This window comes from Sycon ciliatum, chromosome 13 (assembly GCF_964019385.1).
Source record: "Sycon ciliatum chromosome 13, ocSycCili1.1, whole genome shotgun sequence".
Lineage (NCBI taxonomy): Eukaryota > Metazoa > Porifera > Calcarea > Leucosolenida > Sycettidae > Sycon > Sycon ciliatum.
This window is the reverse complement of record NC_088655.1, coordinates 7,510,791-7,529,964: the sequence shown is the minus strand read 5'-3', so window position 1 is coordinate 7,529,964 and position 19,174 is coordinate 7,510,791. Positions and strand designations below refer to the sequence as shown.

At 45.6% G+C, this 19,174-nt stretch overlaps 1 protein-coding gene across 1 annotated transcript in view; it reads left to right on the top strand.

Annotated features, from left to right (window-relative positions):
- Positions 1-19,174, top strand: part of LOC135829454 (uncharacterized) — a 125,153-nt gene that overhangs the window by 44,174 nt on the left and 61,805 nt on the right. The window contains exon 3 of the mRNA XM_065341859.1: positions 17,199-17,297. The gene's annotated coding sequence lies outside the window, so the exon portion shown is untranslated. The remainder of the gene's footprint in view (positions 1-17,198; positions 17,298-19,174) is intronic.

Below are 19,174 nucleotides of genomic sequence, written 5' to 3'. Positions count from 1 at the left end.
ACTACTACTACTACTACTACTACTACTACTACTACTACTACTACTACTACTACTACTACTACTACTACTACTACTACTACTACTACTACTACTACTACTACTACTACTACTACTACTACTACTACTACTACTACTACTACTACTACTACTACTACTACTACTACTACTACTACTACTACTACTACTACTACTACTACTACTACTACTACTACTACTACTACTACTACTACTACTACTACTACTACTACTACTACTACTACTACTACTACTACTACTACTACTACTACTACTACTACTACTACTACTACTACTACTACTACTACTACTACTACTACTACTACTACTACTACTACTACTACTACTACTACTACTACTACTACTACTACTACTACTACTACTACTACTACTACTACTACTACTACTACTACTACTACTACTACTACTACTACTACTACTACTACTACTACTACTACTACTACTACTACTACTACTACTACTACTACTACTACTACTACTACTACTACTACTACTACTACTACTACTACTACTACTACTACTACTACTACTACTACTACTACTACTACTACTACTACTACTACTACTACTACTACTACTACTACTACTACTACTACTACTACTACTACTACTACTACTACTACTACTACTACTACTACTACTACTACTACTACTACTACTACTACTACTACTACTACTACTACTACTACTACTACTACTACTACTACTACTACTACTACTACTACTACTACTACTACTACTACTACTACTACTACTACTACTACTACTACTACTACTACTACTACTACTACTACTACTACTACTACTACTACTACTACTACTACTACTACTACTACTACTACTACTACTACTACTACTACTACTACTACTACTACTACTACTACTACTACTACTACTACTACTACTACTACTACTACTACTACTACTACTACTACTACTACTACTACTACTACTACTACTACTACTACTACTACTACTACTACTACTACTACTACTACTACTACTACTACTACTACTACTACTACTACTACTACTACTACTACTACTACTACTACTACTACTACTACTACTACTACTACTACTACTACTACTACTACTACTACTACTACTACTACTACTACTACTACTACTACTACTACTACTACTACTACTACTACTACTACTACTACTACTACTACTACTACTACTACTACTACTACTACTACTACTACTACTACTACTACTACTACTACTACTACTACTACTACTACTACTACTACTACTACTACTACTACTACTACTACTACTACTACTACTACTACTACTACTACTACTACTACTACTACTACTACTACTACTACTACTACTACTACTACTACTACTACTACTACTACTACTACTACTACTACTACTACTACTACTACTACTACTACTACTACTACTACTACTACTACTACTACTACTACTACTACTACTACTACTACTACTACTACTACTACTACTACTACTACTACTACTACTACTACTACTACTACTACTACTACTACTACTACTACTACTACTACTACTACTACTACTACTACTACTACTACTACTACTACTACTACTACTACTACTACTACTACTACTACTACTACTACTACTACTACTACTACTACTACTACTACTACTACTACTACTACTACTACTACTACTACTACTACTACTACTACTACTACTACTACTACTACTACTACTACTACTACTACTACTACTACTACTACTACTACTACTACTACTACTACTACTACTACTACTACTACTACTACTACTACTACTACTACTACTACTACTACTACTACTACTACTACTACTACTACTACTACTACTACTACTACTACTACTACTACTACTACTACTACTACTACTACTACTACTACTACTACTACTACTACTACTACTACTACTACTACTACTACTACTACTACTACTACTACTACTACTACTACTACTACTACTACTACTACTACTACTACTACTACTACTACTACTACTACTACTACTACTACTACTACTACTTGGACTTGAGTTTTACCTTGTGTCCTTTTTTGCAGTCAGCAGATTCTTTTGTTGGACATTGTTTATTGAGTTTCTTGTTGCTTTTGGTTTACGCATATGCGTCATTTGCCCGTAAAAGAGGCCTTGTTACTACTACTACTACTACTACTACTACTACTACTACTACTACTACTACTACTACTACTACTACTACTACTACTACTACTACTACTACTACTACTACTACTACTACTACTACTACTTCTACTACTACTACTACTACTACTACTACTACTACTACTACTACTACTACTACTACTACTACTACTACTACTACTACTACTACTACTACTACTACTACTACTACTACTACTACTACTACTACTACTACTACTACTACTACTACTACTACTACTACTACTACTACTACTACTACTACTACTACTACTACTACTACTACTACTACTACTACTACTACTACTACTACTACTACTACTACTACTACTACTACTACTACTACTACTACTACTACTACTACTACTACTACTACTACTACTACTACTACTACTACTACTACTACTACTACTACTACTACTACTACTACTACTACTACTACTACTACTACTACTACTACTACTACTACTACTACTACTACTACTACTACTACTACTACTACTACTACTACTACTACTACTACTACTACTACTACTACTCCTGCTGCTGCTGCTGCTGCTGCTGCTGCTGCTGCTGCTGCTGCTGCTGCTGCTGCTGCTGCTGCTGCTGCTGCTGCTGCTGCTGCTGCTGCTGCTGCTGCTGCTGCTGCTGCTGCTGCTGCTGCTGCTGCTGCTACTACTACTACTACTACTACTACTACTACTACTACTACTACTACTACTACTACTACTACTACTACTACTACTACTACTACTACTACTACTACTACTACTACTACTACTACTACTACTACTACTACTACTACTACTACTACTACTACTACTACTACTACTACTACTACTACTACTACTACTACTACTACTACTACTACTACTACTACTACTACTACTACTACTACTACTACTACTACTACTACTACTACTACTACTACTACTACTACTACTACTACTACTACTACTACTACTACTACTACTACTACTACTACTACTACTACTACTACTACTACTACTACTACTACTACTACTACTACTACTACTACTACTACTACTACTACTACTACTACTACTACTACTACTACTACTACTACTACTACTACTACTACTACTACTACTACTACTACTACTACTACTACTACTACTACTACTACTACTACTACTACTACTACTACTACTACTACTACTACTACTACTACTACTACTACTACTACTACTACTACTACTACTACTACTACTACTACTACTACTACTACTACTACTACTACTACTACTACTACTACTACTACTACTACTACTACTACTACTACTACTACTACTGGTGACAAGCCTCTTTTACGGGCAAAATAGCGGAAACGTGAAATCGTAAATCATTGAAGATCAATTCAATTAAAAAAAGAAAACTCCTTTAAATAACGTCAAATCAATTAGTAAATCCAATGTCAAATCCAATGTCAAATCCAATGTCAAAAGAAGAAAACTTTAAACTCAAAGTGAAAATTAAAGTAACAGGTCCCGTCATGTATGCAAGTCTAAGCCAATGTCAATATAAATTACCTGTCATGAATGTTATGAATGGATGTGCATGCATTGTGGAGAACTGTCCGTACACCTATCCAATTCAACAAATAGACAGACAAATGACAACAGAGTGAAGTACCTACATTGTACATACATCCTACACCGTACCATCGGCAGCGAGTCCACCCGGTGCCAGGCCGGCGCCTCAGCAGCCCCCTTGCCATGGCAACAGCTCATCGGCCACCCATCTGCCGGCACTCCACCAGGAAAGACGACTGGCGACGCCGCTGATACGAGGCCCGGCACCCGCGGAAACAGGTGACGGCCCACCGAAGTAAGCAAAATGAGATGCGTACCCGCAACCGGTTGATGTGGATGGAGTACGGGATATCGGTGTGACGCCTGGACAGGTATGTCGCCAACGTCGATAGAAATTTCGCGCACTCCGGTGCCGCCAGGCCCTGCGTCGTAAACACAAGCGGCGTAAATGACGCACGCTCGATGTTGACGATCCTTGGCCCATACTCGGCCTTCTTACGATGCTCGTGAGACCTGAGCTGGCCAAGGACTTCTGAACGAGACAGCACAGACGCCTTAGGGTGGGTTACCCTAACATCAAAATAGGCGTCCTGCTGCCTTGTCCAGAAGCCCCTGGCTCGGATGTCCGCTCGGGCCTCGTCCTGGCGATTCAGCTGGCGTCCGGGTAGATCCTCCCCATGCATGGCCGCCAGCCTAGGCTCCTTTTCAACGTCCTGGGCGACATCAACCAACACCTCCGCGAGCAGATCACGGATGTTGTCGTGCCGCGCACCAGGATAGCCGCCGGTCGGGCATACAAACATGTGATCCCGCACGGCAGGCTGACCACACACACAGGTTGCCGCGGTGTCCCTGAGATCCAGGTCGTAACGGATACAGAGGGCGTCTCTGAAGTCATTACAATTCAGCACGGTGCCGTACCGGGACATCGGGTCCGCCGTCAGCCATGACGATATGCCGGGCTCACCCGCAATCTCGATTAACAACTGCTGCGGGGGCGATAGCTCACGAGAAACGGCAGCAGCCAGATCCGATGCCTGGCGGTCCCTCTCCCGCCGCATGGCAACAGCACGAGTCCGTGCGAGGGCAAGGGCAGCGAGGATGGGATGGTCATCCCCAGGCCGAGGATCTCGAGATGCTCCAATATTCTGAGGCTCAGTGCGAGAGCGATGGAGTAGATCCCGCATGGGCTCAGTCGCACGCAGGGCACGCTGGTGCTCATGCTCTGCAACAACCGAGGCGATTGGCAACCCAATTCCACCACGTCGACAGGGCAGAGACAGCAAACGCCGCAGCGGGGAGTCGTCCGAGAAGTGATGGCCAGTGACAGCAGGTAACAACTTGTTAGTCACACTGCTGTCAATGGGTGCCAACACCCCCGGACCGCACTCCATGGCCCGTGATAGAAATTTCCACCTTGGCACCAGGGATCTTACGGCAACGGCGTAGCTGGCATGAGGCTGGGTAGTGGCATACTCTCCACAGCGATTCATCTGGGCTGTAAGTCCCTGAACCCGCTGATCCAGAAACTCACGACGGAACTCGACTGTGCCAAAGGCACCACCCAGGCAACGAGCGCCGTCCGTCCGAATAGAGACGCCGGTATCCCGGAAAAGATCCCGGGCCTCCACCTCGACTTCCGGCTTCACAACGAGCACCGTCTTCGTGGGGTTGGGCAAGTACCCATACACCGGACCCAGGTTGCTGATGCTCCGCCAGTACTTGCGTAGAGCACGAAGACGTCCCAGTGCGGAATCGTCATCAGCATACCATAACTGCTCAGCATCTGGGACAAGCTCCTGCAGTCGATGGATAAGGGGCATGATGGCTAGTGCATACATAGCCATGGCAATTGGGTCGCCTTGGCATGTACCCTCACGAGATTGAACCTCACCACCACCCGTCACGAAAAGCCGGATCGGTTCTCGGTAGGTGTTTCCCACGATCAGTGACATAGCGGGACAAGTACGGGCGATGTTGTAAATAGCTGCTGAACGGTTAACGCTGTTAAAGGCATTGCTGGCGTCAACCAGCAATACGCCCTCCACATCATCCTGGGCGAAACGTGATGTTATGTGATGGACACCAACCTCACAGGCAGAGGGTACGCCCACACACAGCTGATGCGGCACGGTGATACCGACAACGTCCGTCTCCACAATCTGCATAATGGCTCGTGAGATGATCCGCCGGAATACTTCACCCACGGCAATGGGCCTAACCCCAGGGCGCTTGTCAAGGGGAATCAGTCTCGCAGCAGTGAAACCCTCCATCTCACCATCCGCTGTCCGCTCCGTACAGATCAGCCGGCCAGCAGCCGCCAGGGCGCTGCATAGTTGGTCTGAAGCAGCATCAAAGCACGTCGTCATTCGTCTCCACCCATCGGCATCGACACCGGATGGGCCAGAGGAACCCTGAACAACTCGGGAGACCTTCTTGATCCGATCGGCTGTAAGTCCAGCAAATATAGCTGCACGAGGCTGTACAGGGTCGCCAGCAACCTCACACTCCGGAACAAGGTCAGCAGGCGCAGGGTGCTTCTCCCTCAGGACATCCATGACCGTCCTGTCCCCTGTGGCGTCAACAACATCATCCAGTCGAAGAACTCCACCCCCAGCCTCATCGGAGAGACCACGGGCCGCTGAATGTAGTTTGCCATCAAAGACCAACTTGGCAAACTGGGTGTCGGGCATGCGCCTGTCATCCCCTACCGAACCTCCAACCCTGGGTTTCAGATGGGCCTGGATGCAGCGGGCCTCTGCGAGGAGTTCCTGAACCCGGCCAGCTCTCCACAACACCAGGCGCTCCCTCAGCACCTTGGCCAGGTCACTGCCGTTGCCAGAGCCCAAAGGCTTCTGGAGCAGTAAGTGACAGGCAACGGTGACCATTTTCCAGGCCATGGGGCGCCAGCCAGCTCCCTCCGCGAATCCACGGACAATACGGGCCAACTCCAGGACAAACTCTTTTCCCGACTTGCCATATGGCACGAGAAGGAGATTCCTCCTATAATGCACCACCTCATCGTAGATGGTACTGACGGCGGCATTCAGCGTCCCGGACGACCACGGATCACCACCGCCACCACCACCAGCACCAGAATCTGCAGTGCCAGGTGCATCAGAAGCAGCAGCGCCATCACGATCACTGAACTGATGGGTCGAGGCACCATTGGCATCCGCACTGGGGACATCCACTGCCGCAATGGAGACAGCAGCAGCTGCAGCACCATCAACACACCCGGCGTGCGGTGGAGTGGAAGCGCTACGCACAGGGCCATCAATGGGTCTCAATCGGGGCGACAGTGCACGACGGCTACGACCACGGCGTCCCGGTACACGAGCCACCGGAGACCTGGAGGCCGATCCATCCGGAGCATGACTCCCGCCCCTTCCGACAGCGCCAGGTGATGAGCGGCGCCTTCTGCCCAAAAAGCCTGGCCTCTCAGGAGATCTATCCGAATGGAATGCTGGATTCGGATCTGCAACCGGCACAATCGGAATCAGCTGAGCATTGCCAAAATTGCGGCACCTACCCGCGCGACCAGGGTAGCAGCTCTCGCAGGCCCTGGCCGACACAGCACACGAGCAGCCACGGCAGCTCCCAGTCGACTTGCTGCACACACAGCATGGCTTCGATCCACCAGCGTGCTGCGACATGCTACCAGAGCGCTAGAGATCGATCACAACTGCACAGTGCACACGGTAACTATGCACACGGTAACCATGGCGAGAAAGCTGACCTAGAAATCTGATCCGACGCGCTCCACAAGCTGAAGATGTGTGTGCGACGCCACTCGCCAGCTGATTAGAAAGCTGACCCGACGCGCTCCACAAGCTGAAGATGTGTGTGCGACGCCACTCGCCAACACTGGGCGCGATGAAGCTGCGACACCAGCAAGGCAGCGCTGGTACTGTAATACGGCTGGGACTAGAATATTGTAGAAATTTCGCAAAACTCTCGATGCTCTCCAAGTCCCTAACTGAAGGGACTACCGCTGAAAGGATAATGACCAGGCTAGATAGCTAGCAGGCTAGATATCGACGAGCACCGCAAGCCAAGGAACCAAGGGAAATGCACACTGGGCACTCAAATTTACAGAACACGGGAGCACTGAAAAGTGCATCCACCTCCGAAAAGTGCATACACTACTACTACTACTACTACTACTACTACTACTACTACTACTACTACTACTACTACTACTACTACTACTACTACTACTACTACTACTACTACTACTACTACTACTACTACTACTACTACTACTACTACTACTACTACTACTACTACTACTACTACTACTACTACTACTACTACTACTACTACTACTACTACTACTACTACTACTACTACTACTACTACTACTACTACTACTACTACTACTACTACTACTACTACTACTACTACTACTACTACTACTACTACTACTACTACTACTACTACTACTACTACTACTACTACTACTACTACTACTACTACTACTACTACTACTACTACTACTACTACTACTACTACTACTACTACTACTACTACTACTACTACTACTACTACTACTACTACTACTACTACTACTACTACTACTACTACTACTACTACTACTACTACTACTACTACTACTACTACTACTACTACTACTACTACTACTACTACTACTACTACTACTACTACTACTACTACTACTACTACTACTACTACTACTACTACTACTACTACTACTACTACTACTACTACTACTACTACTACTACTACTACTACTACTACTACTACTACTACTACTACTACTACTACTACTACTACTACTACTACTACTACTACTACTACTACTACTACTTGGTCCGCCCAGTTAAAATTGGCGCTTATCTTCACACTTGTCTCAGGAAAGAAATACGAATATTTGAAGCAAGCCACGATCACAAAGCACTATATACATGATTATTTACATGTCAGTAAGCAACTCAGTCGAAAATTCAAGCAAGTTACACATCCTCCTCGCCATTATCGTCGCTGGAGGAAGAGCTCAAAACGTACGATCCGGACAGCTGCTGCACGGGTCGTTTCATAGCTTGTTCCACTTCTCCTCGTCTCGAATCACGCTCAAAGGCAGTGCGTGCCTGTCACCTTCCCCTCAGAAGCTGAGTGAGACTGCCCGCATGTTGACTGTAAGTGTTATCCCCGTTCGTCGCAATAAGGCGACTTTGTTTGAGACAAAAAGGCAACGCCATATCAGTGTCCTTTTTTCAAATCGCCTCTTGCGCTTGTCGTACTTGCTGATCAGCACCCGTGCCCACGCGAGCCGCTGGTGCTTGTACATACAGCGCAGTGATAGCTTCCGCTTGATGTAGCACCTGTGCGTACTGCACCTACAACGCCGTGCACCAGGCTTTTCGGCTAGTTTCCTGAAAGTCCTTTGCACTAGTGTTTCTCTCAGGACTTGGTGTTTCCTTTGATTAGCTCCTTTGCCCTGTCCTCTGTGAGCTTCAAAGTGTGTCCGCCGGATTGGTCTCACTTACTGGATACATCGACATGAGCTGCAGTTTCTTCGTCAGCGATTTGCTGGTGATAGCCCTTCACTAGGCGCTGTACTGTGCAAGCACTAAAATTCAAGCTCGCGAAGCGCTTTTTCAGCTTTTCTATACCTCCCCGGGACAAACAATTCTTGCCATCAGACAGCTGGAAGTAGACAGAAACTGTATTCTCCATCGCTCTGAAATGCGAACATCCTGACCTATTTTACGGACTCGAGCGGAGGTTGCAGTGTTTTCTTGCGCTGACGGAAGTGTTCGTCGGCGGCAGCTCCGTCAAAAAGACTCAAACGAACCGATCGCAACTTCTGTGATGGTTTGTGCTGCCATGTCGTCGGATGCAATGGTCAATGGTCATGTTCGGATGGTGAATCGGTGGTTCCATGCCGTGTGGCACAGGCAGAACACCAAAAAACCAAGTGAGAAGATAAGCGCCAATTTTAACTGGGCGGACCAAGTACTACTACTACTACTACTACTACTACTACTACTACTACTACTACTACTACTACTACTACTACTACTACTACTACTACTACTACTACTACTACTACTACTACTACTACTACTACTACTACTACTACTACTACTACTACTACTACTACTACTACTACTACTACTACTACTACTACTACTACTACTACTACTACTACTACTACTACTACTACTACTACTACTACTACTACTACTACTACTACTACTACTACTACTACTACTACTACTACTACTACTACTACTACTACTACTACTACTACTACTACTACTACTACTACTACTACTACTACTACTACTACTACTACTACTACTACTACTACTACTACTACTGCTTCTGCTGCGTCTTCTGCTGCGTCCGTTCGTGATCCTCCTGGACCTGTGACCCGGCCAGAACCTGGGGTCCACACCACCCAGCCGGTTCGTGATAACCCGTCGGTCGCAGCCGTTACCGAGTCCCGCAAGCGAGCGGTCTCACGTCGCAAGGACAAGGAGAAGTCGCAGAAGGCACTAGTCGCGGCGTTGTATCCCGATCTGCCACCGCCTCAGAAATGCCTCACAGATATCGCCGGTGAGAAGGGCGTGTCGTCATGGCTGACGTGTGCCCCGCTTACTGCGCACCGGACAATCCTGAACAAGTCCGACTTTCGAGATGCGGTGTGCATACGCTATGGGTACCTGCCACTGGATGTCCCGTGCAAATGCGCTTGTGGAGCGGACACCACCCTACACCACTCGATGACGTGTCCACATGGGGGGTACCCGATGGCACGTCATGACGAAATCCGGGACACCCTGGCGGCTGTCCTTGGCGATGTCGTGCCAGACGTGGAGGTCGAGCCTAGACTGCTCCCTCTCGATGGCGAGGTGCTCGCCGGCCGGACCGCCAATCGCAGCGCTGAAGCTCGTTTGGACATCAGGGCCGGGGGTTTCTGGACAAGGCAGCAGGACGCTTTCTTTGATGTCAGGGTCACCCACCCTAAAGCGTCCCTGCTGTCGCGTTCGGAAGCCCTTGGCCAACTGCGCACCAACGAGTTGGAGAAGAAGCGAAAATACTGCCAGAGGATCACGGACGTCGAGCGAGGTGCCTTCACTCCGTTGGTGTTTGCTACGAATGGCATGGCTGGGGCAGAGTGTGGAATGTTCCTGAAGCGGCTTGTTCAGCGCGTGGTGGAGAAGCACTCTGACCTACAGTACTCCGTCGTCATGCACCATCTTCGTGCCAGGATTGCCTTCTGCCTCCTCCGCTGGGCCGTAACCTGTCTGCGTGGATGCCGGGGAGCTCGGGGCGTACGCCGTGGCAATTCGTTTGTCACGGAGTGCAGGCTGCTCCGGTAGTGGCATGGGGCTGTGTGGCCGATCCTAAACGGATGTTGTGACGTAACGGACATATCTGTTTTTGAGCATGTCTTTGTTTGTTTTTTTGTTTTTTTGTTTTTTTGGTTCTACTTTTATAATAGTTTGTTTTGTTTTGTTTATCGGACAGATCGAAATAAGCATTCACACGCAGACAAATTAGACATCCACCACCCTATTGGTTTATGATGTTTTTACACATATACCCCCAATAGGCTATTTATCAGACTCGAGTTTTCAACTTACACATTCCACATTCACCACTCAATCGGCTTTTGGTTTGTTCACACATACGTACCATACGCGATCTATTGGACTTGAGTTTTACCTTGTGTCCTTTTTTGCAGTCAGCAGATTCTTTTGTTGGACATTGTTTATTGAGTTTCTTGTTGCTTTTGGTTTACGCATATGCGTCATTTGCCCGTAAAAGAGGCCTTGTTACTACTACTACTACTACTACTACTACTACTACTACTACTACTACTACTACTACTACTACTACTACTACTACTACTACTACTACTACTACTACTACTACTACTACTACTACTACTACTACTACTACTACTACTACTACTACTACTACTACTACTACTACTACTACTACTACTACTACTACTACTACTACTACTACTACTACTACTACTACTACTACTACTACTACTACTACTACTACTACTACTACTACTACTACTACTACTACTACTACTACTACTACTACTACTACTACTACTACTACTACTACTACTACTACTACTACTACTACTACTACTACTACTACTACTACTACTACTACTACTACTACTACTACTACTACTACTACTACTACTACTACTACTACTACTACTACTACTACTACTACTACTACTACTACTACTACTACTACTACTACTACTACTACTACTACTACTACTACTACTACTACTACTACTACTACTACTACTACTACTACTACTACTACTACTACTACTACTACTACTACTACTACTACTACTACTACTACTACTACTACTACTACTACTACTACTACTACTACTACTACTACTACTACTACTACTACTACTACTACTACTACTACTACTACTACTACTACTACTACTACTACTACTACTACTACTACTACTACTACTACTACTACTACTACTACTACTACTACTACTACTACTACTACTACTACTACTACTACTACTACAAAATTGCATTTGTTTTGCTGAGGTGGTCAATCACGTGCCTCCGTGGTTGCAGAGCGTCTTACTTGAGGAAGAGAATAGGCCCATCTTTTCTCGACCAATGTCGCCTTCTGTCCATGTAACCGCCTTCGGTATTCATTCATATGTTGGCCTATTTAACATTGGCATGCTCTGCGGATTTGTAGGCATGCTAGGCAATTTAAATATTATCCTGCAAAGTATTTTGTAGGTGCTTGACTACTATACTACGTCATGTATTACAATTGGTACATGACTTAATAATAGCCGTTTGGCATGGTACAATAACCTTTTTTGTTTTATTTTTTATTTTTAATGGCTTTCTCTTCTTCCTCGGATGGTTTACAATTTGTATCACAATTATTTGTGGGTTCAGCAATAAAGGATGTGACTACTACTACTACTACTACTACTACTACTACTACTACTACTACTACTACTACTACTACTACTACTACTACTACTACTACTACTACTACTACTACTACTACTACTACTACTACTACTACTACTACTACTACTACTACTACTACTACTACTACTACTACTACTACTACTACTACTACTACTACTACTACTACTACTACTACTACTACTACTACTACTACTACTACTACTACTACTACTACTACTACTACTACTACTACTACTACTACTACTACTACTACTACTACTACTACTACTACTACTACTACTACTACTACTACTACTACTACTACTACTACTACTACTACTACTACTACTACTACTACTACTACTACTACTACTACTACTACTACTACTACTACTACTACTACTACTACTACTACTACTACTACTACTACTACTACTACTACTACTACTACTACTACTACTACTACTACTACTACTACTACTACTACTACTACTACTACTACTACTACTACTACTACTACTACTACTACTACTACTACTACTACTACTACTACTACTACTACTACTACTACTACTACTACTACTACTACTACTACTACTACTACTACTACTACTACTACTACTACTACTACTACTACTACTACTACTACTACTACTACTACTACTACTACTACTACTACTACTACTACTACTACTACTACTACTACTACTACTACTACTACTACTACTACTACTACTACTACTACTACTACTGCTATCGACAGTTGCCAAGAAATGGCCACACACACACACACACACACACACACATTAACTACAACACACAGCAGCTTGCGGTACGGGGGGAGTGCCGGCCAGCGGAGTGAGAGGCTACAGAAAGGAATACGTAGACACTGCCGGAGCAGAGTGTTGGCGGAGTCAAGTATCTACGAGAGAAGATTCAGGGTCGGCCGGGTAGACACTGCCGAAGCAGAATGTTGGCGGAGCCAAGTATCTACAAGAGTCTGCGTCCGAGGGACGGCGACCGAGGGCCCTGAGTAGCCGGAAATGAGCCTGGCAAACACCCCGTTTATTCACTTTATCAAAGCAAATAAGTGATGAGAAATGGGAGGTGGGAGGGTGAAACACTACGAGCAAGCAAGAATGATCGTCGCACAGAACGGATCGAAATATCTAGCAGAGTAAACTCTAGCAAGACATGCAACGATGCATGCTACCCACGTTGAGCACTACAAGCAAACGTCATAATAGGGCCGCCACACGCTTTCCACATCAGAGGCGAGCGACACGCATGAACACGTTCAATGTCAGAGACGCGTTCAAGGTCAGGTAGAGAGATGCATTCAATATCATGCAGAGTGCCAAGCCGCACAGAGACTATAGCCAGCAGCAAATCATGAGCATGCAGTGCCAGCACTATTAAACCCAGCAGCATAGATTGAGCGGTAGCACAAAGCTGCATGCACCCATTAATCTGCATTATCACCGTAATGCTACTTCAAGACACACACACACACACACACACACACACACACACACACACACACACAATCATCATCATCATCATCATCATGATCAGATCTAATGAAAAAGTTCATAAGTTTTGGTTGATGAAGTTGACATGTACATGCACATTGTACATCAGTCCAAACACTGATAATTTACAATCTCTTTTCATCTTACGAACTTAGAACCTTTCTTTTCATCTTGTTTTTATTTTTCTAAACACCAACCGGTACTTTTACCCATTCTACTTCCCCATAGCTAGATCTAGCTTTGCTTCACATTTCTGTTTCTTTTTCCTGGTGCATGCTTGTGGCATTGAAGCTGAGACCTTTGGTCGGTGGAGCCCCTGGTACCTCACCATCACTGCTGCCCAGTGCAGCCCCTGCTCAGTAGCTGTTTGTTTTTGTCCAAATAATTATTTATTTTACGAGTTGGGTTTGTGAATAATAGTAAAAACACACACACAAACACAGAAACACACACGCACACACACACAAACACACACACTCACGCACGTGCGTACACAGGTAACTTAGTTCCAGGGTGGGACACTAACAACTTGTACAAGTGCCGATAGTCTAACACCGGACGCACAGGCGTAGACGTCTTGTGCGGCTGACTCACAGCAATCAACGACAAGACACAGATTGGGCGACCATGGGTGTCAGCGGCGTGCTTCACCAGCCAGCCTCGCTCAATCCACTCCTCCACAGCAGAGAAGAACTGTGTCTCCTCTTCTGCGGTCATCTTCTTCCGCGGGTACTCGCTGATACCCGGACCATCACAGCCATTTGGTTCTTCACCAGACTTCTATACCCATTTAACCTCCCAAAGCTTCTCCGCCGACATCCAATGCATCTCGCCGTCGTCAACCTTCAGGATGACATCGTTGTCGTCACTCTCTACTTGGACATGATGAGACAGCTTTGAAGGCGGGCGCATCGGAGCTGCAGGCATTGGTGAGTCATCGGCGACTGGCTGGAGAAATTCGTTGTTAGCACTAGGGGCCATACCGTCGGTCAGCTGATCCTCATACACTAGCAATCGTGTAGACTGTTCAGGAGGCGCCACAGCTGCTGATGCGAATTGCACTGACGGGCTACTATCTGCGTGGGATGGACCGGGCCGAATTACGACACGCACAAGCTGATCATTCGCATACTCTACAGACAGGTGCCCACACAAAGTCACCAGGTCAATGCCAATCAGTACGCCGGCGGCCACTACATACAGATCAGGCACAACGACAGCATTCAATACCACTTCATGTATACTCACTGGTCCGTCATGCCTCCAAAACGTGAGGGTCACTGTACCACACGTCTGCATGGTGTTGCCATCCAGCGCTACAATACTGTCACTATTCGTCAGTGGCGTCACATCGAGACCAAGGCAATGCAGCAGGGCTTCTGTTACTAACGTCCGGGTGGAGCCAGTGTCTATCACTGCTGCAGCACGCTCACTGTCACTCACGTTAGGACCAGCACATTCAACAAACACACGAGGTAGCTTCGGGCACGATGATGATGCAGATGCCAGGAGGCACACGCCTTTGGAGTAGACTGAGGCCCCATCAACTTAGCAGCTACCATGTGTATCCAGCCACTTTTGTCTCAGCATGCAGTCCTTCTTGACATGCCCTTTCTTGTCACAGAAGTGGCAGAACAGGTCCTTGCGCCGGTGCTCTTGTTTTGTACCATTCCCTTCTAGGGATAACTTCGGGCAATGCCTTTTGAAGTGGCCCGGTTCTCCACAATGGTAGCAAAGCTGCGGTGATAGCGTGGCAACACTGTCTTGCACAAATGTGGCAGCTGCGGACACTGCACCAACTCTGGTGTCGGTTGCTGTTCGCAGTGCCCGGATCCTATCAAGGCATTCATACACCTTCAGGTCCTTGCCTGCCATGGACAAACGGAAATAATGTGCCAACACTCACATCCCACTCGACATTAGACCAATTACTTGCTTTTGCACAAGAAGAACTAAAACTAAAAGAGCAAGAGAAAAAAGATCATGGCTCGCGCACCAAGATCACATGGACAAAATGGCGACCTACGTCATCGTGTGCACTCACAACAATACTAGAAAAATAATACTGGAAAATGGATGGACGTCACGAGAAGAGCGTGGATAAATAATACAAAGCTCAACAAGAATTGATATGTAGTGATCAATAGTAAATACGTTCGATATCAAGAAAGTAATAGAGAGAGAGAGAGAGATTGAGAGAGAGAGAGAGAGAGAGAGAGAGAGCGAGAAAGAGAGAGAGAGAGAGAGAGCGAGAAAGAGAGAGTGAGAGACATAATCACACTCACAAACAAGTACCCCTTGCCCACACAAATACGTCACATACGCACACCTGCAGTAGCATGCATATGCAAAGTAAACGGCATGCTCTCATGCGCGCACACACGTGTGTACGCCTGCGTGTGTGTGCTCAACATTCATGAACATGCACAAGCGCACACAATCACACACAACATGAGCCATGCCATGTTCATTGGATTTTGCCTGTATTTCACCTGATGATCAGGCAGGAAAGTATACTAGTGAAAATTGCATTCTCGTCTCCAACGAAACTGTTCATTAATTTCCAAAGAAATCTTCATTGATAATGATCCAGAAATCCCTATGCCATTGTCGGCGTGATCTTTACTCATTAACTGTGTTTGTTTGTTTGTTTGTGTGTTTTTGCGCTTGCATGGTTGTGTGTGTATGTATGTGTGTGTGTGTGTCTATGTGTGTGATTGTGTGTGTTTGTGTGTGTGTGTGTGTGTGTGTGTGTGTGTGTGTGTGTGTGTGTATGCGTGTGCATGTGTGTGTGTGCGTTCATGCATATGCATATTTTATGTGTTTGGGAATCGGCATGTGTATGTGTGTATTTGTGTATGTTTATGTGAATTTGTGTGTACGTGGTTTGTATTCATTAACAATGCTACTTCCAGGATGGTAGCACACCATTACACCATGCAGCATGGAATGGTCATGTTTCCGTAGCAGAACATCTACTTAATTCTGGACATTCGTTGGACCCAAAGGATAATGTAAGTCAGGATATCCCTGGTGCATCCTTGTTAGTGTATGAACAGAAAAGAAAGATTATACGGTTGTACATAGTCCGGTCCGGTGCATGTGTGCCAGATCTCCGGCATGTTCATCTGTTGCACGCACAATAATACATGCACAATTGGAAAACTTTTTCAAAGGAGAACAACAGTTTTCACTATCTTCAATAGCCTAGACAACACTATTGAGTTCCTTGCATCACCTCAAAACATGCTTATAAGTCCAGTGTCTTGATAAAGTTCGGTGTATGTTTTCACGTGAAATCGTACGGAACACAATTATGGTTCTGTAAAGCAACCGGCTATTAGATTGGAATTCTTTGGTATTTTGTACACTTCCACAATGTTACACTTGCAGTGGCAGGTAAGATAGTTGAACAGTACAATCAGTCATGTCTTTGTGCGTAACCCATACAATAATGGTGGTTTGTGTAAATCTGCATGAAGAGGTCTCTGCTAAACTTGGTTGGTTGAATTTCCAGTGGCGTACTTTCTTGTCCTGAACAAAACCAATCTACCAACCCACATGGGGAGAACACTCAGGTATGCCAATGTTGCACCAGTTTTTTGTTCATTGCAGGCATCCGTGCTGTGCTTTTGAATTGCCTCTCGGTGGCAGCAGAGGGTTGGGCGTATTTTTGTGTCTTCTTGTATATTAAGTTCTTACCCTATCCCTCATGCCTTCGAACCTATCACAGACAATAACGACCTTTTGGGGAATAGTGTGCTGCTTTGAGACACTTGTATTGTAATGCAAATGAAGCATTCATGCGCATGCAAGATGTCATTATGTTTGGTGTTGTTGTGAACTACCCTGTCTACACTGGCCAACATGCAACACTCACAGCCCACTAAACATTGGACTACTTACTTGGTTTTGCACAAGAAGAAATAAAACTTTTATAAAATATTTAAAAAAATTCGGTTCGCGTCAGACTCTTTAGGAGCTGCATCTGCGCCTTGATCCTTGATGGGTGGTGGCGTTCCTACAGATGCGGAAAACTCGGCCTCTATATATAAAACTAAAAGAGGTAGAGAAAAAGGATAAAGGCCTGCGCACCAACATGACACGGACAAAATGGCGACCTACGTCATCATGTGCGCGCACAATAGTACTGGAAAAAGGAAGAACGTCACGAACACAGCGCGAATTAATAATACAAAGCTTAACAATAATTGATACGTAGTGATCAACAGTTAATGTGTTTGATATCAAGAAAGGAATAGAGAGAGAGAGAGAGAGAGAGAGAGAGAGAGAGAGAGAGAGAGATGAGATGGGGTCGACAGTTACTTAGTCAATCTATTACACCTCTCCTTCCAGACGCCACTACTCAGGAACAATATCACAGTGGGGCTGAGTGACTGCCTCCGCCGTCAAATTTCAGGCTGAAGGCTCCACTATCACTATTGTCACTCTCACTGTCACTCTCGGCAGGGCTCGGCTGAGCGTTGTGGACATCCGCAGTGTCCGGAAATACAGGAGCTGAGTCTAGCTTCGTAAGGTCAATGTTGACCACTTCCTCTTCATCATTGGCATGGCTGATCACAATGGTTGATGGTGACACAATCTTCTCCAACTTCGAGGCCCTTACGCAGGGTAGCCTCTAGGGGGTTTCCACCCGAATCACAACCAATGAGTTTTATATCTCAGTTTAGGCGTAGTATTAACTGTAGTTAACATGCATGTAACACTCTCTCTCTCTCACGAATGCAGCACCTGCAACGTCTCCGGACACAGCGCACGAGAGTGTCGCACAGGGCAACCAGCCGGCAGGCGTTCCGTTGCGCCAACAGTCGCACTGGACGCCTGTTCACTTGGATCGGAATGAACGGAATGATGTACTTTCGTCCTTCCC